At 38.8% G+C, this 24,876-nt stretch overlaps 1 protein-coding gene across 10 annotated transcripts in view; it reads left to right on the top strand.

The window, feature by feature from the left end:
• The window catches only part of SOX5 (SRY-box transcription factor 5), a 1,103,086-nt gene that overhangs the window by 194,357 nt on the left and 883,853 nt on the right, over window positions 1–24,876 (top strand). For 9 of the 10 annotated variants that reach the window (XM_043882232.1, XM_043882231.1, XM_043882225.1 and 6 more), the window contains one exon: window positions 12,971–13,047. The gene's annotated coding sequence lies outside the window, so the exon portion shown is untranslated. Of the gene's footprint in view, window positions 1–12,952; window positions 13,048–24,876 lie in introns of all 10 variants that reach the window. The other variant, XM_043882233.1, reaches the window with a different exon arrangement.

Raw genomic sequence — 24,876 nt, 5'->3', positions numbered from 1 at the left:
GTTAACTGATTTTCCTTATCCGTAGAAGGAATGCAGAACGATTGTGTCGTTTCTAATTTTAACTTTGCATGCATTTGTATACTACTACCTCATGAAAATAAAATTTTTGAGCAATAACTTTTCTGCATTCTTATTTAACTAGTTCCAAAAATGGTTATGTTGAACATTTCTAATATACAGTGATTTTGGGATTTCTTTTGTCTTGTGCTTTTCACTGTGTCTGGTTGGGTTGCTTCGATTGCAACTAGTAGGAGCTTCATAGTTAACTAGAGACTTTGTAGCTTTGTGACCTTGAGCATATTTCTGAATCTCCTGTGCCAATTTTATCATCTGTAAAATGCGTATAATAAAAGTACCCCTCCCATAGAGCTGTTGTAAGAATTAAGCCAGATATGACATGTAATAAATTAAAAGATACTTGCTCCTTGGAAGGAATGCTATGACAAACCTAGACAGAGTATTAAAAAGTAGAGATTTCACTTTGCCAACAAAGGTTCATATAGTCAAAGCTATGGTTTTTCCAGTAGTCGTGTATAGATGTGAGAGTTGGACCATAAAGAAGGCTGAGCATCAAAGAATTGATGCTTTTGAACCATGGTGCGAGAGAAGATTCTTGAGAGTCCCTTGGATTGCAAGGAGATCAAACCAGTCAATCCTAAAGGAAATCAACCCTGGATATTCATTGGAAGGACTGATGCTGAAGATGAAGCTCCAATACTTTGGCCACCTGATGCAAAGAGCTGAATCATTGGAAAAGTCCGTAATGCTGGGAATGATTGAGGGCAGGAGGAGAAGGGGCAGACAGAGGATGAGATGGTTGGGTGGTATCACTGACTCGATGGACATGAGTTTGAGCAAACTCTGGGAAATAGTGAAGGACAGGGAAGCCCGGTGTGCTGCCATCCATGGAGTGGCAAAGAGTCAGACATGACATAGTGACCGAATAATAACAATAACATGTGAAGCACTCAGCACAGTGTCTGTTTTTTCAGTTCAGTCACTCAGTACACAGAACCATACAGAAAAGATCTTCATGATCCGGATAATCACTCCCCTAGAGCCAGACACCCGGGAATGTGAAGTCAAGTGGGCCTTAAGAAGCATCACTAAGAACAAAGTTAGTGAAGGTGACAGAATTCCGGTTGAGCTATTTCAAATCCTAAAAAATGATGCTGTGAAAGTGCTGCACTCACTATGCCAGCAAATTTGGAAAACTTAGCAGTGGCCACAGGACTGGAAAAGGTCGGTTTTCATTCCAATCCCAAAGAAAGGCAATGCCAAAGAACGTTCAAACTACCGCACAATTGCACTCATCTCACACACTAGTAAAGTAATGCTCAAAATTCTCCAAGCCACTCTTCAACAGTATGTGACCATGAACTTCCAGATGTTGAAGATGGTTTTAGAAAAGGCAGAGGAACCAAATATCAAATTGCCAACATCCGCTGGATCATTGGAAAAGAAAGTTCCAGAAAAACATCTGTTTCTGCTTTATTGACTATGCCAAAGCCTTTGACTGTGTGGATCACAACAAACTGTGGAAAATTCTTCAAGAGATGGGAATACCAGACCACCTTACCTGCCTCCTGAGAAATCTGTATGCAGGTTAAGAAGCAACAGTTAGAATTGGACATGGAACAACAGACTGGTTCCAAATCGGGAAAAGAGAATTGGACACGGAACAACAGACTGGTTCCAAATTGGGAAAAGAGTACATCAAGGCTGTATATTGTCTATTCATAGGAACTACTGCAAATGGTCAGTGTTTGATTATGATTACTATGAATCATCCAAGTCTTCTTGTAAGTTCTTGTTTCTTGCTCCTCATACTACCAGCTCTTCTACCGTGATTGGCAAATCAGTTAATGTTGTTTGTGATTACATTCATGAATTAGAAAGCATGAGATAAGATAGCATGAGAAGTTACCATCTACTATGGTGGAAATATTAGAGAAGGGTGGAACTCTGGGAAATGTGTAGGCCACCCTTTAATGTGATGAATAAAGTACCCCAAAAGATCAGGTGACTCGTTCCAGAACACTCAGCTAGCAGATAGAGACGGAGTAAAGCCTCCAGATTCTAATTATAGTTGTCAGTAGAGTGCCAGTGCCGTGCTGCTACCAAGGCCTATGGAGTTGGGCTTCCCAGTGGCTCAGCGGTAAAGAGTCCACCTGTAGTTCAGGAGCTGCAGGAGACTGGAGTTTGATCCCTGGGACAGAAAGGTCCCCTGGAGGAGGATATGGCAACCCACTCCAGTATTCTTGCCTGAAGAATCCCGTGGACAGAGGAGCCTGGCGGGCTACAGTCCACAAAGAGTCTGACACGACTGAAGCGACTTAGCATGCATGTACCTATGGAGTTATTAAATGGAACATGTGAAAGTTCTTGAAATTTGTAGAAGGAGCCACAGAGAAAACATATTTTAAGGGTTTAAATGAGGGAAATTACCCTAGTATTTCAGATTTATAGCAACTTAAGATTTTAGATCATGTGTCTTTTTGGCAGGGTTCTGAAGAGAACACTAGGAAAGATGCTTGGGGCTGGCAGAGGAGTATAAGTGGTCATCTTTCTTACCAACCCTTAAAAAAGTGATGTTCTACCATTCATAGACATTTAAAAAAAAAAAAAAGTGATGTTCTTGGTTGCTTTGTTGAGTGAGCTAATGTGTAACTTTCAACAGTATGTGAAGAAGTGGATCTGATTTGCTTTGAGAAGGTATAAAGAAAAAAAAGATTTTTATGGCAATTTGAGTAATCTAAATAAGGAAATGGGCTTCCCTGGGTGGCTCAGATAGTAGAGAATCTACCTGCAGTGCAGGAGACCCCGGTTCGATCCCTGGGTTGAGAAAATCCCCTGGAGAAGGGAATGGCAACCCACTCCAGTGTTCTTGCCTAAAGATTTCCATGGACAGAGGAGCCTAGAGATCTACAGTGCATGGGGGTAGCAAAGAGTCAGACATGACTGAGCCACTGACACACAATAGGAAAATAATCTGATATGATATTGCAATAATTTTGGGACACATCTAATTAGGTCAAATTTTATCACTTCTACTCTAATGTACAAAGAGAATGGAGCTGTTTCCATAATGTATGCTTGCTCCTGAGTCCCAACCCTACTGTGCAGATTGAAAGGTAATAAAAAGCAAACTTGATATAGCATGAAATAACTCAGTGTCATTACTATCAAATCATCTGTTTGTTAATTTGATCTTTGTTTCCCTGTCCAGGCCCAGGAGTGGGGTAGGGTGAGAGGGGCACCGTGGGTGTAAAATGTAAGGCCACCTTCCTCTCAGATGGAAACCCTGTATTAACATGACCCCGAGAAGGATGACTGCTTACATCTGTGCCGTCCCCTGCCACCCCACTCCAGCCCCACTAAAAACAAAAACAAATCCTTGGGGAAATTGTGTATCATTGCAGCTGGTAGGGGTGTGTGGAGCATCACACGGTCACATGTATGCATGCTGGCCCTGGCGTTGTCCCCTGTATCCTTCTTGGCATCTTCCCTTGGCCACTGTGGGCCTCTGTCCTTGCTGATGCAATTAGCCCCACCTGGATATGAGCCGGAGCAGCTGCTGCGGGCCTCCCGTGGCCTTCAGCTTGAGGTTCCTCTTCCTTTCCCCATCCCCAGGGCTTTCCCCATCCTCCTCTGTGTTGTACTGTGTTGTGTGTGTGTTGGGACTGGGGAAGATGGAACAGAGCTCAGACATTTTGAGGCTCCTCGCTCCTACACCCTCTGTTTTTTCATTTCTCCCTCACCAGGTTCAATGGCTGTCAGACTTCCAAGAAGGATTCCCTGAGAGGTTTGTGTCCACTCCTGTCCCCTCCCCAGCAAGTAATGTCTGTGAAAGATGACTGACAGCCCATAGACCCTTGGGTGCCTTTTGTCCAGCTGATATTCTCCAGCCCCACCTCCTTATAGGTTAAATGCCGTGATACAGGAGAGCCTGGCCTGCCTCTGAGCTCTGACCCTGTCCTTGCTCATGATGTTTCTTCTCTCCCTCTCTAGATACACGAGAGTTCCCATACTATCTGTCTTTGCTTAGGATCTACATTTTGCTTTTGCATTTTCACTGGGAATGTTTTCGAAATCTTGAAACTGCTTCTCACTTTCAAATTCTCTCATTCAATATTGTGGTCTCACTAGGTAAGCTGATTCACAGCCCCTATATTCTAACTAGTATCTGATCTCCCAGGTTGCATTCTGGAGGGTCACCTCTGGGCTGAGTGCCCAGGAACTCACCTCTGGGCTGAGTGCCCAGGAACTCATAACTGAGATGGAGAGTTCGAGAGAAAGGAGTAGTTATCACACAGTAGACCTAAGATATATGGGTAGTGCAGGTTAGTCCTCACTTCCAAGCCTGGTTCTTGCTCTCAATTTAGAACACTCTCCCTCCATGGGGTATATATTCTGTAGATTCTGCCCCACAGAAGGGATTAGGTCTAGTGTCAGCTTCTCCCAAGAGGACCTAACCATTCATAATCTCTGAGTGAGTGCTCAGATGCTCAGTCATGTCCAAGTCTTTGCAACCCCATGGACTGTAGCCTGCCAGGCTGTCCACGGGAGTTTCCAGGCAAAAATACTGGAGTGGGTAGTCATACCCTCCTCCAGGGGATCTTCCCAACCCAGAAACTGAACCCAGGTCTCCTGCATTGCAGGCAGATTCTTTACTGTCTGAGTCACCAGAGAAGCCCTAAAATATTTAGTGTATTCGTGAACTAATGACTTTATCTTGAAAATAATTGAAATTGTTCATTTTCAGTAAAGGTACACCATAAGATTTGTGTTTTATAAAAAATAATGTGGCAGCGTTATAGTAAATGAATGAAAAGGGAATGAGACAGGGAGCAATTGTAGCAGCATGTTTTACAAAGACTCTGAGAGTCTTTTTAAGTGACCCCCAATCTCACTTCAGATACTTAGAGATTCTGTGTCTTCTGCACTGAGCATATGTTGGTTTCCCACATAAGCCTCAAGAAGGTACAGTCACTGCCTACTCCTACCCTTAAAATGGCCCAAGAAAATTTGGAGATAATTCACAGCATATTTAAGAGTTACCTTCTCAACACCTTCCATATAGGAGATAGAGAGTTGAGTTTTCCAAATGATCTATTGAAAAGACAATGTATACATTTTTGTCTTAGTCCATATGGGGTGCTATAACAAAAATATCATAAACTGGGTGGCTTGACACAACAGAAATTTATTTCTCACACTTTGGAGGCTGGGAAGCCCATGATCATGGCACCAGCACAGTTAGTGTCTGGTGAGAGCCTGCTTCCTAAATTTTTCTCTTTTCATTGTGCCCTCATCTGGTGGAAGGAGACAGATGGGGAGCTCTTTGGGGTATCTTCGATAAGATTACTAACCCCATTCATGATGGTTCTACTCTCATGAACTAAGCACCTCCCTGAAGCCCTACTTCCTAATACTGTTACATTGGATATTAGGTTTCACCATATGAATTTTGGGAAGGACACAAATATTCAGTCTGTAGCATATGACATAGTACCTTTTTTTGGGTTTCTTATTCAGAGTGCGTCTATGACTTTTCAGTACTGGTAATGGTAACTGGGATTTATATGATTAACAAAACCTAGCACATAGCTGATACTGTTTTCAGAGTGAAAGACTGAAGAGCAGTCAATAGAATACCTACAGAATCCTCAGTTCCTGCGGCAGAAACGCAGGACTCTCTAGTTGCAGCAAGCGGGCTTCTCTAGTTGTGGTACAGGGGCTTAGTTGCCCCATAGCATGTAGGATCTTCATTCCCTGATCAGGAACCAAACCCATGCCCCCTGCATTGAAAGGTGGATTTGTAACCACTGGGCCACCAGGGAAGTCCCTCTAGACCAAGATTTAAAAGATTTATGTGACCAGGTTAGACCCATGCAGATAATCTCCCTGTTTTACAGTCAACTGTGTTATATAATACAACCTGTTCATGGGAATAAAACCCATCATATTCACAGTTCTGGATATTATGCCAAGAAATGTGTTCACAAGTTGAGGGGAATTTGGGGACCATTTTAAAATTCTGCCTACCAAACTGATATTTGAAAAAAAGAAAAAAGAAAAAGATTGTAAATAGCCTCTTGAGTACTGTGTTTAGGAGATGCAAAAGGAGCATGTGATTTAATTAATATTTTGTTTAAAACCAGTGTACCTCTTTTTTTTTTTTTTAACCAGTGTACCTCTTAAGTTAACTTTCTAATATCTGAACTTAACAGAGCTACTATTACTGATCTTTAGAAATTTTACTTGTATGGGACTCATTTATTTCTAAATAGTATTGCTGTTCATGTAACTAAAACAAACAGAATATTTCTCTGTCTATTACTGGAGTAGGATTTTATTGTTTGTACATGGAAAAATAAACCAAAATACAATCTATACATAAACACCATCAATTTAAAGTGATTTTCACTGTTAAATGGGGGTTTTGTTAAGTTTACTTGAGTGGTAAAATAAGATATCTTTCAAAGCTTTGGGGCTTTCTAGATCTAAAGAAAGAAAATGTGAAAGTTTAACCAACTGTACATTTAGTCAGCTACAGAGTTCCAAGGAGTCCTCCACACAGGACCACCCTCATTTTTGACACCAAATGCACGTTTGAGGGTTTTCCAAAACCACACTCAGGTTTGAAAACTCTCTGGAAGTACTCACAGAATTCAGTGAAAGCTGTTATAGTCATGGTTACAGCTTATTACAGGGAAAAGATACAGCCAAGGAAAAGCGGTCTATAAATGCTGAATCTGAGGCTAGAAGACCCAACCACAGAGCTTTCATTGTCCTACTCTCTGGAGGCAGGACGTGTTACTCTCAGAGCATTGACCCGTGACAGTAAGCATGGAGCATTGCCAAAAAGAGAAACTCATTGAGCCTTTGGTGTCCAGAGTTTTTACTGGGATTTGATCACATACCTCTCGTGGGGCTGACAGTCTATGGACATCAGTGCTGGGCTAATACCTTCAGTCTCCAAGTAGTTTTGGAGGCAAAATTGATACCACATGACCCATAGCTCCCATCATAGAATCACATTATTAGATTATTTTGTGCTTAGTCGCTTAGTTGTATCTCACTCTTCGTGACCCCATGGACTAAATCTTGCCAGGCTCCTCTGCGCATGGAATTTTCCAGGTAAGAATATTAGAGTGGGTTGTCATTTCTTCCTCCAGGGGATCTTCCCGACTCAGGACTCAAACCTGTGTCTCTTGGGTCTCCTGCATTGGCAGGCAGGTTCTTTACCACTAGCACCACCTGAGAGGCCCCATGGCCAAATCCCTCAGGCAAGCAAAGACATTCCTGTCCTACAGGACATTTTCAGGTCCTAGAGATCACTTCCCTAATAGCCAAAGGAAAGTCCCTCTCTGTGGGTGAGGTTAGCTGTTCATAATGGCGGTGGGGGGAGGCGGGGGAGGAAAGAATACAAATAGTACTTTATAATTACTTCTTGAGGGCTCACTGTATGTCAGGCAGTGTGTATGCATTGTTTCTTTTGATCCTTTGAATATCATTAAAAAGTCACTAAGTTTCTTTGTTTTAAAGGCAGACTGGTATGTGGAAAGATTAGTGCCTTATCCAAAACCTTGTAAGTAGTCATCGGTGGAAACAAGATTTGAAAATGTGTCAGTGCAGTTCAGTCACTCCGTCACATCTGACTCTTTGCGACCCCATGAATCACAGCACGCCAGGCCTCCCTGTCTATCACCAACTTCCAGAGTTTACTCAAACTGATGTCCATTGAGTCAGTGATGCAATCCAACAATCTCATCCTCTGTCCTCCCCTTCTCCTCTTGCCTTCAGTCTTTCCCAGCATCAGGGTCTTTTCAAATGAGTCAGCTCTTTGCATCAGGTGGCCAAAGTATTGGAATTTCAGCTTCAACATCAGTCCTTCCAATGAATATTCAGGACTGATTTCATTTAGGATTGATTGGTTGGATCTCCTTGCAGTCCAAGGGACTCTCAAGAGTCTTCTCCAACAACATAGTTCAAAAGCATCAATTCTTCGGTGCTCAGCTTTCTTTATAGTCCAACTCTCAACATCCATACATGACTACTGGAAAAACCATGGCCTTGACTAGATGGACCTTTGTTGGCAAAGTAACATCTCTGCTTTTTAATAAGCTGTCTAGATTGGTCATAACTTTTCTCCCGAGGGGTAAGCATCTTTTAACTTCCTGGCTGCAGTCTCCATCTGCAGTGATTTTGGAGCCCCAAAAAATAAAGTCTGCCACTGTTTCCACTATTTCTCCATCTATTTGTCATCAAGTGATGGGACCCGATGCCATGATCTTAGTTTTCTGAATGTTGAGTTTTAGGCCAACGTTTTCACTCTCCTCTTTCACTTTCATCTAGAGCTTCTCTAGTTCTTCTTCACTTTCTGCCTTAAAGGTGGTGTCATTTGCATATCTGAGGTTATTGATATTTCTCCCAGCAATCTTGATTCCAGCTAGTGCTTCATCCAGTCCAGCGTTTCTCATGATGTACTCTGTATATAAGTTAAATAAGCAGGGTGACAATATACAGCCTTGACGTACTCCTTTTCCTATTTGGAACCAGTCTGTTGTTCCACGTCCAGTTCTAACTGTTGCTTCCTGACCTGCATACGGGTTTCTCAAGAGGCAGATCAGGTGGTCTGGTATTCCCATCTCTTTAAGAATTTCCCACAGTTTACTGTGATCCACACAGTCAAAGGCTTTGGCATAGTCAATAAAGCAGAGGTAGATATTTTTCTGGAACTCTTTTGCTTTTTCAATGATCCAGTGGATGTTGGCAATTTGATCTCTGGTTCCTCTGCCTTTTCTAAATCCAGCTTGAACATCTGGAAGTTCACAGTTCACATATTGCTGAAGCCTGGCTTGGAGAATTTTGAGCATTACCTTACAAACATGTGAGATGAGTGCAATTGTGCGGTAGTTTGAGCATTCTTTGGCATTGCCTTTCTTAGGGATTGGAATGAAAACTGACCTTTTCTAGTCCTGTGGCCACTGCTGAGTTTTCCAGATTTTCTGGCATAGTGAGTGCAGCACTTTCACCGTATCATCTGGGATTTGAAATAGCTCAACTGGAATTCCAACAACTCCACTCGCTTTGTTCGTAGTGGTGCTTCCTAAGGCCCACTTCACTTCACCTTCCAGGGTGTTTGGCTCTAGGTGAGTGATCATACCACATGATTATCTATGTTGTGAAGATCTTTTTTGTACAGTTCTTCTGTGTATTCTTGCCACCTCTTCTTACTATCTTCTGCCTCTGGTAAGTCCATACTATTTCTGTCCTTTATTGAGCCCATCTTTGCATGAAATGTTCCCTTGGTATCTCTAATTTTCTTGAAGAGATCTCTAGCCTTTCCCATTCTATTGTTTTCCTCTATTTCTTTGCACTGATCACTGAGGAAGGCTTTCTTATCTCTCCTTGCTGTTCTTTGGAACTCTGCATTCAGATGGGTATATCTTTCCTTTTCTCCTTCGCTTTTTGCTTCTCTTCTTTTCACAGCTATTTGTAAGGCCTCCTCAGTCAGCCATCTTGCTTTTTTGCATTTCTTTTTGTTGGGGATGGTCTTGATCCCTGTATCCTGTACAATGTTATGAACCTCCGTCCATAGTTCATCAGGCACTCTGTCTATCAGATCTAGTCCTTTAAATCTATTTCTCATTTCCCCCGTATAGTCATTAGGGATTTGATTTAGGTCATACCTGAATGGTCTAGTGGTTTTCCCTACTTTCTTCAATTTAAGTCTGAATTTGGCAATAAGGAGTTCATGATGTGAGCCACAGTCAGCTCCTGGTCTTGTTTTTGCTGACTGTATAGAGCTTCTCCATCTTTGGCTGCAAAGAATATAATCAGTCTGATTTTGGTGTTGACCATCTGGTGATGTCCATGTGTAGAGGCTTCTCTTGTGTTGTTGGAACATATGTCAGTGTAACTCTGATGTACATGATCTCAAACACTGGGCTGTATGGCCTCCACCGAAACCAGAGACAATGAAAATATGTAATGGAATAAGCATTTAGAAGGGGCTTCCCTGGTGACTCATGGTAAAAAATCCACCTGCCAATGCAGGAGTCACGGGAGACTCCGGTTCAATCCCTGGGTTGAGAAGATCCCCTGGAGGAGGAAATGGCAAGCCACTCCGGTATTCTTGCCTGGGAGATTCCAGAACAGAGGAGACTGGCAGGCTATACTCCATGGGGTCACAAAAGAGTTGGCCGAGACTTAGCAACTAAACAACAACAACAAAGCATTTAGAAACAATTATTTTTGAGAATTGATTTTCAGGAAGTTATAATTCAAACATATAAGAATATATGCATGCAAAAGACAGAAATATAGATCATTGGAACAGAATAGAAAGCCCAGAGATAAATCCACGAACCTATGGACACCTCATCTTCGACAAAGGAGGCAAGGCTATACAATGGAAAAAAGACAACCTCTTTAACAAGTGGTGCTGGGAAAACTGGTCAACCACTTGTAAAAGAATGAAACTAGAACACCTTCTAACACCATACACAAAAATAAACTCAAAATGGATTAAAGATCTAAATGTAAGACCAGAAACTATAAAACTCCTAGAGGAGAACATAGGCAAAATACTCTCTGACATAAATCACAGCAGGATCCTCTATGACCCACCTCCCAGAATACTGGAAATAAAAGCAAAAATAAACAAATGGGACCTAATTAAACTTAAAAGCTTTTGCACTACAAAGGAAGCTATAAGCAAGGTGAAAAGACAGCCCTCAGAATGGGAGAAAATAATAGCAAACAAAGCAACAGACAAAGGATTAATCTCAAAAATATACAAGCAACTCCTGCAGCTCAATTCCAGAAAAATAAATGACCCAATCAAAAAATGGGCCAAAGAACTAAACAGACATTTCGCCAAAGAAGACATACAGATGGCTAACAAACACATGAAAAGATGCTCAACTTCACTCATTATCAGAGAAATACAGATCAAAACCACAACGAGGTACCATTACACGCCAGTCAGGATGACTGCTATCCAAAAGTCTACAAGCAATAAATGCTGGAGAGGGTGTGGAGAGAAGGGAACCCTCTTACACTGTTGGTGGGAATGCAAACTAGTACAGCCACTATGGAAAACAGTGTGGAGATTACTTAAAAAACTGGAAATAGAACTGCCATATGACCCAGCAATCCCACTCCTGGTCATACACACCGAGGAAACTAGATCTGAAAGAGACACGTGCACCCCAATGTTCATTGCAGAACTATTAATAATAGCCAGGACATGGAAGCAACCTAGATGCCCATCAGCAGATGAATGGATAAGGAAGCTGTGGTACATATGCACAATGGAATATTACTCAGCCATTAAAAAGAATTCATTTGAATCAGTTCTAATGAGATGGATGAAGCTGGAGCCCATTATACAGAGTGAAGTAAGCCAGAAAGATAAAGACCAATACAGTATACTAACACATGTATATGGAATTTAAAAAGATGGTAACGATAACCCTATATGCAAAACAGAAAAAGAGACACAGATGTACAGAACAGACTTTTGGACTCTGTGGGAGAAGGCAAGGGTGGGATATTCTGAGAGAATAGCATTGAAACAAGTATACTATCAAGGGTGAAACAGATCTCCAGCCCAGGTTGGATGCAAGAGACAAGTGCTCAGGGCTGGTGCACTGGGAAGACCCAGAGGCATCGGGTGGGGAGGGAGGCGGGAGGGGGGATCGGGATGGGGAACACATGTAAATCCATGGCTGATTCATGTTAATGTATGGCAAAAACCACTACAATATTGTAAAGTAATTAGCCTCCAACTAATAAAAATAAATGAAAAAAAAAAAAAAAGAATATATGCATGCATACTTTCCCTGGTGGCTCAGACAGTAAAGAATCTGCCTGCAATGCAGGAGACCTGGGTTTGATTCCTGGATTGGGAAGATCCCCTGGAGAAGGGAACAGCTTCCCCACTCCAGTATTCTTGCCTGGAGAATTCCATGGACAGAGGAGCCTGGCAGGCTACAGTCCATGGGGTTGCAACAAGTCAGACAGAGCTGAGTGACTTTCACTTTCACTTTTTCAGTTACTCAGTCATGTCTGACTCTTTGTAGCCGCATGGACCATAGCCCACCAGACTTCTCTGTCCATGGGATTTTACAGGCCAGAATATTGGCGTGGGTTGCCATTTCCTCCTCCAGGTGATCTTCCTGACCAAGAGATTGAACCCGAGTCTCCTGTGTCTCCCCCGCTGGCAAGTGGATTCTTTAACCGCTGAGCCACACTGGAAGCCTTAAGTGTGTATGTTGTTGTTGTTGTTCAGTCACCAAGTTGTGTCCAACTCTTTGTTACCCCATGGACTGCAGCTCATCAGGCATCTGTGTCCCTCACCATCTCCCGGAGTTTGCCCAAGTTTATGTCCATTGAATTGGTGGTGCCCTTCAATCATCTCATCCTCTGATACCCTCTTCTCCTTCTGTCCTCAATCTTTCCCAGTCTCAGAGTCTTTTCCAGTGAGTCAGCTCTTCACATCAGGTGGCCAAAGTATTGGAGCTTCAGCTTCAGTATCAGTCCTTCCAGTGAATATTCAGGACTGATTTCCTTTAGGATTGACTGGTTTGATCTATTTGCAGTCCACGGGTCTCTCAAGAATGTTCTCCAGCACCACAGTTCAAAAGCATCAATTCTTTGGCACTCAGCCTTCTTTATAGTCCAGCTCTCATGCATACATACATTCATACATGCATACATATATATGTTTATATATGAAGTATGTATGCTCATACATTCTGCTACTTTAATAATATATACTGCTCATATACTCATAATGTTCTCATATATCGAAACTTTAATAATATAGAATATAGAGGAAGAGGTTAGGTGGATAGATTGGTTGCTTTATTGAATTCATACCATCCAGGTGGATTCTAGTCATCACTGTATCATTTAATTCATTCAAACACATTTACAGGTATACATTGTATCTCAGGTGCTGTGCTGGCCACCTGTGACCCAAAGATGATGATAAGGATGTTCCTGCCAACAAGGAGCTAGCGGTCCACAGGGGTATGTAAACTGCTTGTTTTTTCTTATTTTGATTATTATCTGTTTTTAAAGCAGAATACAGAGCACTCAATATGTAAGAAATATGTTGCACAGAAATTTTGCAAGCATTTGAAACAATTTTTTTTGGAATGGATGAGCTGATGCTAAAGAAAGTTGCAATTTGGAGATTGTTGTTCATATAACCAAATCAAATAATTAAGGTTCACTCTTTGGTAGATTCTATAATGATAGGATAGATTAAAAAGAAACAGTGACTCTAGAAAAAAACAAAGCACTGAGTTTTGTGTGTGTTACCTACTCGTGGTAGTAAATGATGACAAATGAATCACAAGTAGTAACGGGGTACATTGCCTTTTTTTTTTTTTTGTAGTGGTTTTTATCATACATTGACATGAATCAGCCATGGATTTACATGTGTTCCCCACATTGCCTTTTTGCACTTAGAACCTTGACTACTGTTTTTTTATTGGTTACTTTAGTGCTAATTGTTATCTTTCATTTTCTCCTTCATTGATTTCTCCAACTGAACAAAGTGTTTATTGGGATTAAAAGTAGGACTCCTTATTTAGTTAACATTGATGTTTTGGCAAATATACATGTTATTTAAGTAATTTTATTTGATATAGTTTTAATAGTCTATGCTTACAATAAGCCATGAAGTTTGCTGGGCGTAGTCCTGAAAAACTAAATACAGTAATTAGTAATTAGTACTAAATATAAATAAGAAATATTATATTCTAATGATACTTTATATATTTCATAAGGTTACTGCAGAGGAATGGTATTAGAAAATAAAATAATAAATTTAAGTGAACCTGATGCCCAGTAGTTCATACTGATGCCTTACAACTGTATAACAATATATTTGGGCATATTTAATAAATATATTAATATTCTATTTAGATTAAATATTGTAACTGCTGAGAGTGCAGTTGTGATCATCTAAAAATGTGAGCAAACCATGAAAGAACATGTCCTTTTTCTTAGCAATATGATTTTAATTTTTAAAAGCATTTAATTTCATAAACCATATCTATCATCTTTAGATAGATAAATGTTGTGGCAATTTTTTGAATGAACCTCTTGGTTCCCTAAAGAAATTATGGACACACTATAAATTTACAAATGAAAGGCCATTTATCAGAATTATAAATATGAGTGGTTCCTGTGCTGATGCCCATGCAAACTTAAAGTGGTTTAATATCTATCAGCTTTTGTGTATACTTAGTTCAGTGAAAGAATATAGATATTGTCACACTTGCATGGTGTCATAACATTGGCAAAGTAGTGAGAGTGACGTGCAATATTTTTTGAATAGCATGGCATTTTCTTGAATTACTGCTGGCAAGAGAACATAAATCAACCTTAATAATGGATATTCCAAAGATGTTTATTAATCTATTCATTTAATCTAAAATACTCACTCTTGGCATTTATAGAGCCAGTTCAAAGGAAGTGGTAAGTGCTACTAAACCCCAGCAGTTACTTTGAGGGGCTCCATAATTATGTCAGCTAAGTTTGGTTGAAATGGAGATCAAAATGCATGAAAATCTTTTCCTCCTAATCTATGCTATAGATATTTGCTTGACTAAAATGTATTTTCTTGTATGTGTGTAATCAGAATTTTGATTTGCTCCATCATTGATGAAACTTACTATATGGCTCTCTACTTGAATCTTCAGTTTTTAAAATTTGTTCCCCTTGTTCCCTCACTGTCTATCTGTCTCTGTCTGTCTGTCTCTCTCAGTCTGTCTGTCTCTCTTTTTTTCTCTCCCTGTCCCTCTCTCCTGAAAAGTAATCTTGTACTGTGCAAACTTTGACTGAAAAGGACTGGAAAACTGACTGAATTCCTGTGTACCAAAATTAGAACTAGTATATGGCACATGATTTTGACAATAGGTAATGAGATGAATGACAGGTAGGATGAACAGAATGAAGAATACAGAGAGGGGAATTTACCTTAGGTAGAAAAGGTCAGAGAATGCCAGTAACATTTAAGTTGAAGAAGTCAGCTATGCTAATTTGTGGAGTAAGATGGTATGAGTGTGCATGAGTGTGTGTTATTTATTAAAGTACAGAAAATCTATTTATAAATATGTTATCATTCTTTAATAATTAAAAAAATAAAGAAATTATTGTATTTCCTTAAAAAATGAAAGAAAATATGGGCACAGATCTAACTTCTGGATTAAAATACTGTAAACAAGACTCATTTTTTCTCTATCTCTGAGGTTCCACTAATGTAGCCCCAGTCTCTGGCTTCATTTGGGAGCAGGATGGTGGCAGCAGCAGAGCTTCAGCTATAACATCCTCTCAGGCTTCAGATCAAACAAGAAAAAGAGAGACTCTTTCCCAGAAGACCTATCAAAATCTGTTTGTACTAATTCGTGTTGGTTAGATCACAGAATCATCCTATGCATCTCTTTTGGGCTTCCCTGGTGGCTCAGGGGTAAAGAATCTGCCTGCCAATGCAGGAGTGATCCCTGGATCAGGAAGATCCCAGGGAGAAGGAAATGACAACCACTCTAGTATTCTTCTTGGGAGAATTCCATGGACAGAGGAGCCTGGTGGGTTAACAGTCCATGGGGTTGCAGAGTCAGAAATGACTTAGCCTCTAAACAGTAACAGCATCTCTCTTGGAGGAGGAGATAGAGTCAGCTTCATCATTTTCCATGAATTAGGCATTAAGGTTGAATTACAGAGGAAAATGGGGTCCTGTTCACAGAAAGAGGGTGCATGGATGCTGGGTAGTCAAACAGAATGATTGGCTGTAGGAAAAATCACAATGGTGTGTATATTCTACACATAATTCATATAATTACATGAAAATTTACATATAATTCCAAAAACCTATAGATTTAATAGCAATATATGGACTCCAGGTTAAGATATTCTGAAAGTAACACTGAATCAATACCTTCTAGAACCAAAATACCCCTCAAAACCCAACACTGATATCCATAGCCATATAGGAAAATTTGTTGTTTCTGGCATTTCCTGAATAAAGGAACAAAATTTACTTATTTTGTGTATACTCAATCCTTAGCTAATTGTTTAAATGATGTTATCAAGTTAGAAATGGAAAAGAAGTTATATTTTCTTATTAGCTAAAGTGGAAATGTAGTACGTCAGCCTGAAGCTATTTCTTTAGCTATTATTTTGTAGAAGGAAAAGAGGAAAAATCTTTTACTCAAGTTAAGAACTTCCTACTGGCAATGTTAGGTTTCCATTAGGAAAAAAAGAACATTTTCGATGTTGAATCAACAATTTTTTATTGTTTTGGGAGTCTTTGTTTACATGTATCATAAATCCTTTCAGTATAGTCAGTTCAGTTGAAAAATGTTAACCAGGTCTATAAAGTATTTTTGATAATTGACCCCAAATCCTTTGTGAGTTGCTGATTTCTTTTCTTTCTAGTCATATTTTTTAGAACATCTTGGTGAAGTGTCAGTTATTTCCTTAAAATTTATTTTACTAGAAAAATCTAGAGAGAACTGGTGAAAAATATAGGTAGGTCAATCATAGGACACACCAGTACTTTAAAAATGCTTACATAATCATTGTCTATTTTTCATTAATACTGGGAAGAAAACAACTTGTAAGAATGCAGAGACTACAGTGGCAGCAACCCAGATGGGAGACGCAATTATGCTTTATTTTTACATAGTTTTCTCAGTGTATTGACAAGAAGAAGGGGTTAGCCTGGATTTTTAAATTGCTTCACTGAGCACAAGAGTTTTTCTTCTCAAGTGAATCAAAAATAGGAAAGAATTCCGAGATCACCAGATAATTTTAGAGAATAAACATGTTAACTGAAGAAAAGTTCTCTGTCTTCCCTTTTGTCTCTTTACACAAGCAAAACCCTCTGAAGTTTGAACACCCTTCCTCATGAATGGATAAGCTTTTTAACTGAAATCTGCTTATGACTGAAGTAAGTTGTCACTGCTCCTTGTTAAGTTTAATACTCTCAGTCGTGAAGAAGTGCATTATATTTTCCCCTACCAATTAATACTAGTGAAATACAGCTGTTTGGGAGGGTGCCCAGTGTTCAGAATCTTTCTACAAAGGCCATAGTGTATCTGCCTTTCCAGATTAGCATGTTATTTTTAAAACCCTTCTCCTGGAAACCTCAGTTTACCATCAGTTCTTATTTCAATTCAGAAGCTTGTAGATCAGTTACCACTCTCTCTCTCTCTCTATGGTTTTTGTTTTGCTTTGCTTTCTAGATTACAACCTATCTACACAGTGTCAATTATCTGTGAACACGAAACAGCAGGTAGTTCATTCAATGTAAACTAGTTTATAGATTTTCTGGCTATACATTTGTCTCTGTTTTTCAGATTCAGTTTTCATTTTAATTATAGAGAAATTAGTCATTAATAGATTTGGAGAAATGAAGTTTTTTTTCCTAAAGGAATAAACATTTTTACATTTAATAAAAATGTTACTCTTCCATTTTGGCTAAAACAAATCAATGGTTATTTTTAAGGTTGTGAGTTAAGGCAGGAAGAAACTATGACTGCTGTAATCCTTTCTAAAGACAGAGATAGAGAAGCAGATTTCTGCTAGAGAAATTCACGTTGTGTTTTTCTTATATAATGTCCAATTCAGTTGTGTAGGTGTGAAGTTTCAGATAAGATTAAATACTTTTACAGATGTGAACAGTCAAAACATTCCATATTATTTATTTGAAGGACTTTTTAGAGAGAAGGAATGGGTTTTAATTCAAGACCCTAAAGTATAGATTTCTGTAGACTGCTTGTCTGAAAGGGATAAGCTAGGGAGTGAACAGAGGGAGAAAAATCTGCATACATATTTGCTTTTCACTTTAGGACTCTTGATTGCTTTCGTCACTGAGAGGGATTTTTCTCCAACTAGGAGTGAAAGAGACAAAGCAGGTAATCTACATGCTCTTTCTCAGGTTTTCTCTCAGTGCCTGTAGATGAAAACATGTCAGACAACTGGTCAAATAGGGCCTAAAGTGTTCTGTGTTTATTTGTTGTAATTCCATTCTTTACTGAGAAGGAAATAAAAGAAAGCTTGAAGTTGATGACGGACTTGGTATCTTGCCACATTTCTAGCTCAGTTCATGGACGGCTCTCTACTTCAGAGAAGGTTAATATTTTCCAGAGATGTTCCATAGGTCTTCTAAATCATACTACAGACACCTGCTCCTTTATATGGGTATGTTATCTGCCTAGGATGAATCAGAGTTGGTTGGGCTTTTTTTCTTTCTTTTTTTTTTTTTTTTAGTGTGCTTCCTTTCAAAAACCTCATTAATCTCAGTGTGCAGAATTTAGGGGGAAAGTCATGTTTTGCTAGTTGACACTGTTTAATGTAAATGATTTATGATTGTTCCTTATGTATACACAATAGGCACTTTATAAATTGGATTGTTCTAGGAGTAACACGATACATAAATGTTATTGCTATAAATTCTGAAGTTGGCTATATATTTTTGTATCATGTAACCAGCTGACTTATAAATGCTGACTATTCCAACCTGCACTTTCTACTCAATATTGTAAGTGGTGACTTAGGTAAGCCTCACAGAGATATACACGGAGGCACTCAGACCGTGGAAGATCAGGACACCCTGGCATCTCTCCAGCGTGACTTATGGCTATCTTCCAGGGGTGATGGCAGAAAAAAGGAGTGAGAGGGGAAAGTGAAACTGTATGTAGCAAAAAAAAAAAAAAAGAAGCTAAATTATAACTAATTTTTGCCCAGTAAAATCAAGAAACAAGTGAGAGAGAGAAGGGGAAAAAGGGGAAAAAGCAGAGAAAATAGCAGAAAAGAATTAGTAAAACTAACTCAGAAAATTTAGGTAGACATCGTTTCACCAGTAAATTTTTCAATATTTAGATGATAGTAGGTAAAGATAAAGATAAGAATAGAATAGAAACTATTTGTATGTATATACTTTTGTAATAGTATATTTATATGACGTGGTGGTGCTAAGTGGTAAAGAACCTGCCTGCCAATGCAGGAGGCATAAGACACATCAATTTGATCCCTGGGTCAGGAAGATCTCCTGGAGGAGGGCATGGCAACCCACTCCAGTATTCTTGCCTGGCCTGGCAGGCCACAGTCCATAGGGTTACACAAAGTTGGACATGACTCAAGTGACTTGGCACAATAGAATTAATAGTATTTAATTACATTTTTGTTTTTTGCATTTGTGTGAGGAATGGAGTTTTGCAAATCATTTGGTTTTTACTGGTGGAGCAGGACATTTTATTATGTATATAATGCTGTTATATTAATAGCCCTTATTTTTTCACCTTGATAACTTGCTGTGATTTTCTGAGATCCTAAAGAATTTGAAAAAGTCTCTGAATAACTGGTCATATTAGATCCAAGTAATTGTTAAATACCAAAGTCATTTAAAATGCTGAGTTAGAAGGAAAGAGTAACATATAACTGACCGGCCAGATTCACGGCAATTTTCTGCTACTCTTGGTTATTAACGCTACCTGATCACACAGTCCTGGCATCAGAGCTGATTTGAATTGTTCTATGCCCTCATTTGTGTAAAGAAGAACTGGGCTGTGAAGAATTCTATTGTGTTGATAATGTCCATTCTGACAGTGATTTTATAGTCCATTTCATAGGGTGTTTTGGCTGATTCCCTTTCCACATGCCCTCCTAAGTATTAATGTCTACACAATTGATCTGGTTACCCATATAGTCAGCCCAAATCAGCTGTTACAGTAGCTGAAAATATTGATACAAGAGCAGTAATTTTATTTTATTATTTTTTTTTTAAGAGCAGTAATTTTAAAACCTAGAGGTTCCTCTCCTGCCCAAAAGGACTCAGTCTCATCAGGCAATCCTCAAGTGAAAAGATTTTGAGACTTGAAACCACTGTATATGTGTGGGTGTGTGTGACTTGTAATAACAAACATGATTTATTTGGTTGTTACGGAGAAGGAAACATCCTAATGTGTTCCTCTTTAATCTGTAATATACTTTGAATTATCATACTTTCTGGAGTTATCCTGGTGCATGCATGGAAAGAATATACCTATGCACGTATCTCTATATTTGTAGGCACTATAGTCAAAACAACTTATTTGCCTAGCTGGCTTAGCTGCAAAGCTGACTTACCCTTACCCACCCACTAGCAAACTCCCTGGGGAAATAGGGCAGAAAGGTCAGATAGAAGCAGTAAAGCCAATGATCTTTTACCAAAAAAAGTTCTTTTAAGAAGTTCTCGGTGCCATGGTTCACCTTCTGGAAGGGAGATCACTTCATCCCTTGCCCATCCCTACGTCATCAGTGGTAGTCTTGGACTCGTTGTAGAAGAAAGCCCGTGTCTGCCGTGCCACTGCAGTATACTCAGGTAAGCCAAATTGAAACCCCAAAGAGACTGCTCTACAGACTAGCCTAGGGGATGATGCTACTGCTGATAGAAGGCTTTATAAACCTCAGTTAACTTATCCTGTAGACTTTCGCCACCAATGAAATGTCTGCATCTTCTTACAGGAGCTTACATTTAAATGCAAGCTTTCCTGATTTAAATACACACACACAGATGTAAAATCAGAAAAACTCCATCACTTTTTATAAGTTACAGAATGTTATAACAACTGTCATTTACTGAGGACTTTTCGTTTTGCCAGATTTTGTTCTTGATCTTTGCATGTAGTATCTAATTTAAGCTTCCTAAGTACCTCGTGAAGTAGGTACTTGTATACTCATTTTTCAGCTGAGGGAATTGAGAGAAATTGAGTAATTTACTATGACTCAACAGCTTGTAAGAGGTGGCGCCAATTTTTAAACCCAGGTGGAGTAACCCCATGGCTGAAGCACACACTCTACTAGGTTTATTTGTAGGCAGTATGCAGTGCTTTGTGCATGAAGAGAATGCAAGGTGACCATCGTTAGTAGGAAATAAAATTTGAGTGTTTTTCCCTGTATTCATGGTCACTATGTATCTCTCTCAGACACTGTTGTGACCCATGGCAAACCTTATTTGAGACAGCTGCTCAAACCGAGGGTAATACTTTATGGCCATAGAAGAGAGACGAATGTATTGATTAATATGAGGATCTGCCCTAAAGACCTTGCTTTCACTGTTACCGCCGTAAACGGGGAGCTAATGAACCATAGATGTTAGCATGTCATCAGTGTCTTGCAGTTTTGTCATCCTGGGTAGTCACCATCAAGAGGACAAAGTGCCCTCTATGAATATGTATTTAGTACTAGATATGGCAATTTATTCTTTTGAAGAGCACTTTATCATTTTGGTTTTGATAAATAGGCAAGCAATAATCAGTAGTTAGGAGTTTCAGGCTAAAATGGATGCCATTATTAATGATTTAACAACTTTTCCTGTGAATTCCATGTGTGTCCCTGGGACTGGATCATGATACCCAGTGCTACATATATTCAGCTTTTAGAAAAGCTCTTGTGCTATGAAGCCTTTGGTTGTCAGAAGGATGCTAGTTACTAATTTCCAAAGTCTGAATATGTAAAATAAAGTCATCGCACAAAAAACCTAGGAGACTGCATAGGTTAGAACATTTGTTTAAACTAATATAGAATTAGCTTTTTCAGTTCCAGCTCCCTCTTTCCTATCTGTATTTGCCTTGCTAATAAGACCTTACTTATTCCTGTTCAGTTACTTTATGTCATAATACTTTTTCATTTTGGATTGTTTTCTTTATGATTTGAGTAGACCTTCCTAGTTACATAGAGAGCTTCTATGATGATAATAGAACATAAAGGCTGTTCAGTAAATAAGGATGATGACAATAGGGAAGTTTAACCCAAACTGGCAAAATAGCACAAAATTCTATTACATTTTGAAATCTGGTCTTCACAGATATTTTTCTCTGCCTGAAACATGCGTGCCAGTTCTATTTATATAAGGGAATAGTGACATCCTGTGTGTGCTAGACTAATTGCCTCTGTAATTATCCTATTTCAGAAGGGAGTTACCTAGAAATAAAATATCATTGAGCACTGAAAGAAACAATTTTATTTCAAAGCAAACCTCTAACCAAAAGATGTGGACAAAACAAAAAGATTCTGTCTTACTCCTCTTATTTTCTCAGCATCCTCTTTCTTCTCTCTTTTTCTCTTCCTTCTTTTTCTTGTCCTTGCAATTCTACTAGTTCTCTCCATTTTTCACTCCCCTACTTTTGTTTTTCATATCATATGGTATAAAGATCTAGTGTTATTATGAGTAAATATTTTTAAAATAAAATTGAGGAAAGATGTAAGTGTGGTAAAAAGAGATAGTCTTTTTGTTTCACTGCATTTCAAATGTCTTTTTTGGTCAAGGGGAGGATATGCATAGAATCATTTTGGTGTTTTAGAGACTGAGGACAAAAGTTTTAGCCTTTTTTTAATCCCTTGATCAAATATATGAATTAAATTTAGAAAAAGGTTTTGGAGTATGGCAAAAGTGGAGTTTCTTTTGACTTTTAAAACCAGAAGAAATTACTGGAAGGCAATATATTATAGTAGAAAGAGTGCAATGTTGGGGATCAGAATTATTCATATATCACCCCAGATGTATGGTTAAGGAAGAACAAGAAGAGTAATTTTCCCCAAAGTACTCTTCCCAACATTTTAAAGGGTAATATATTAATATGTTGCCAAGACATTTGAGAAAATAGTGGGAGAAAACAAGAGAAGAGGCACACGTAGGAGAAATTAGAAATTAGTCAAAAAATCCTATTGCATATGTCCTAACTTACCCATGAAACCCATGCAAGACCCAGTTCTCAGCGCTTCTCCCCCACCAGCCTCATTCATAATTTGCCACCTTATAATCACAATGGCATTTTTGAATCAGACATTTAAGACTTTTTCATGAGATAGCAAATGCTATAATTTGTATATTTTTTCAAGCCAGGTAACTCAGTTTGAATTTTGCGTGTGATACTAACTCGAAAGAGCTAAGTTATGACCACTACTGAGAAGAATTTTCTTGTGAAATATTTGTGAGTTTTAAGCCAAAATAAACACAATCACTGCATTATATAATGAGTGCTGAGCAAAGAATAGAAATGATTTGGAGCTTCAAAGCAGGGTGGACTTGGATTCCTCAACTTTCAGAGTAATCTTTCAGTGCCTCAATTTCTTTATCTGTGATGTGGGGATAAAATTTCTCTCTTAAAAGGTAATTGTGGGGCTTGAGTGAAGAAATATTCATGCAGCACCTTGTGCTGCGCTTATAAATAAATGCTTAATGAATAGTAGCTAATGTTTCAGGCAACTTTTGATAAAGCAAAAGGATTTGGATACCAAATAGTTTATTGTAAAAGAATTTAATCTCATTTGGTGAAGGTATTCTGCAAGTGGATTTTCTGAATGACTTATCTTTACATTTTTCTAATCTTTACTATAGTAACCTTTCACTTCTATGGATAATTTATACTAGCAATAACTGGATTACAATTTTTGGAAGATGGTGCAAGGGTATTTTTGAAAGTATTATTTCTTGGGAAAAATATGAAGCAAAGAGGAGACAGAAACACTGCAGGGAGATTTACTCACCTCTGTGATTAATCCTGTAATCACTGATGGTGGTCATATTGCAAAAGAGGGGCAGTAAAAAAAAGTAAAACGAAACCCTCAGCTCTACAAAAATTGTCGTTTGGTCATGCTTGTTTTGGCAATTGTGCTAATTGAATATGGTATCTATGATCATTGGGGTGTCCAGCAACTTTATACAAGTCTTCTTTCTTATTGGTGGTCTTCAATGAGATAAGGAATTAATATCAATCAGAAATTCAGAAAATCTTCCTCAGAAGATTCAGATTCATTCACTACTTATCATCACAGGATGATTCACTTACCCATTCAACAGATATTTATTGGGAACACATTACATGCAGCCTACTGGGTTCTTGAAAATATATTCATGAACAAACTAGTCAAAGCACAAGGCCTCACAGATTTTATGGCCTAACAGACAACATACGTAAGAACAACAGCAACAAAAACACAAGGAATTACAGTAAAATACGTAAGTCTTGGAGAGGAAATTTTTTGATCTTTTAGTGAGACTGTGTTGTGAATTTCTCAGTGTGGGTGGTGGGGGTAGGGCTGCTTTCTTCGTTCTTTGAATTTCCATCACATTTTATTTCTAGCTCCACTTGGAAATAGTTTCCACCTGTGTTCTACTTACTTATAAGTGTGGCATCTCTTCTAGACTGCAAGTACCTTGGGAACCAGACAGGAGATGTGGGATTGTCCTCAGCATCTTTCAGAGAATATACACTTGAGCACTGCATGGGGTAGGTACAGGATAAATGCAGTTAAAAGAATGAAGCAAAGAAAAAGTCTTAGAGGTTAACTTCTATTATTCTTTTTGTTTCAAATTCTTGAATATTTCACCTTGAAATTTTTTCTTCATGTTAATGGTGGTGAAAAAGAGGTAAATAATCAATTGAAAGTCGCTTTCTCTCCTTTAATGCCTCCCTCTTAGCTACTATTCTCTCAAAATTTAATCTACAGCATCCACCGCTGGAAGAAGTTAATTATTAATTTGTAAGGTTTTCAAAGTTTGCTGAACAGAAAAGTCTAGTTGCCACATGCAAATAATAGTGGCAGAAGCTTCTATTATTTGTGGTCGGGCATGTATTGGGGATGTCAGAAACCTGATCAAGCTTTTTTCTATCACTGGACCTGGCAAGAGAATTAGGGTTAAATCAGTGTCAGGTTAATGAGTATCTAGTTTTAAAAAGTTGAAACTCTTGGTTGGTTCTGAGAAAGAAACCTTTAACCAGGTTCAGGATTCTTTTGCCCTTGCCTAAGTGAAAGCACTCTAAAAAATAAAACTGAATGCTGACAGCTTTTAAAAAGCAGGAA

The sequence above is a fragment of the Cervus elaphus genome, chromosome 22, assembly GCF_910594005.1.
Source record: "Cervus elaphus chromosome 22, mCerEla1.1, whole genome shotgun sequence".
Classification (NCBI taxonomy): Eukaryota; Metazoa; Chordata; class Mammalia; order Artiodactyla; family Cervidae; genus Cervus; species Cervus elaphus.
The sequence above is the reverse complement of the archived record's forward strand: the minus strand, read 5'-3'. Positions and strand labels throughout refer to the sequence as shown.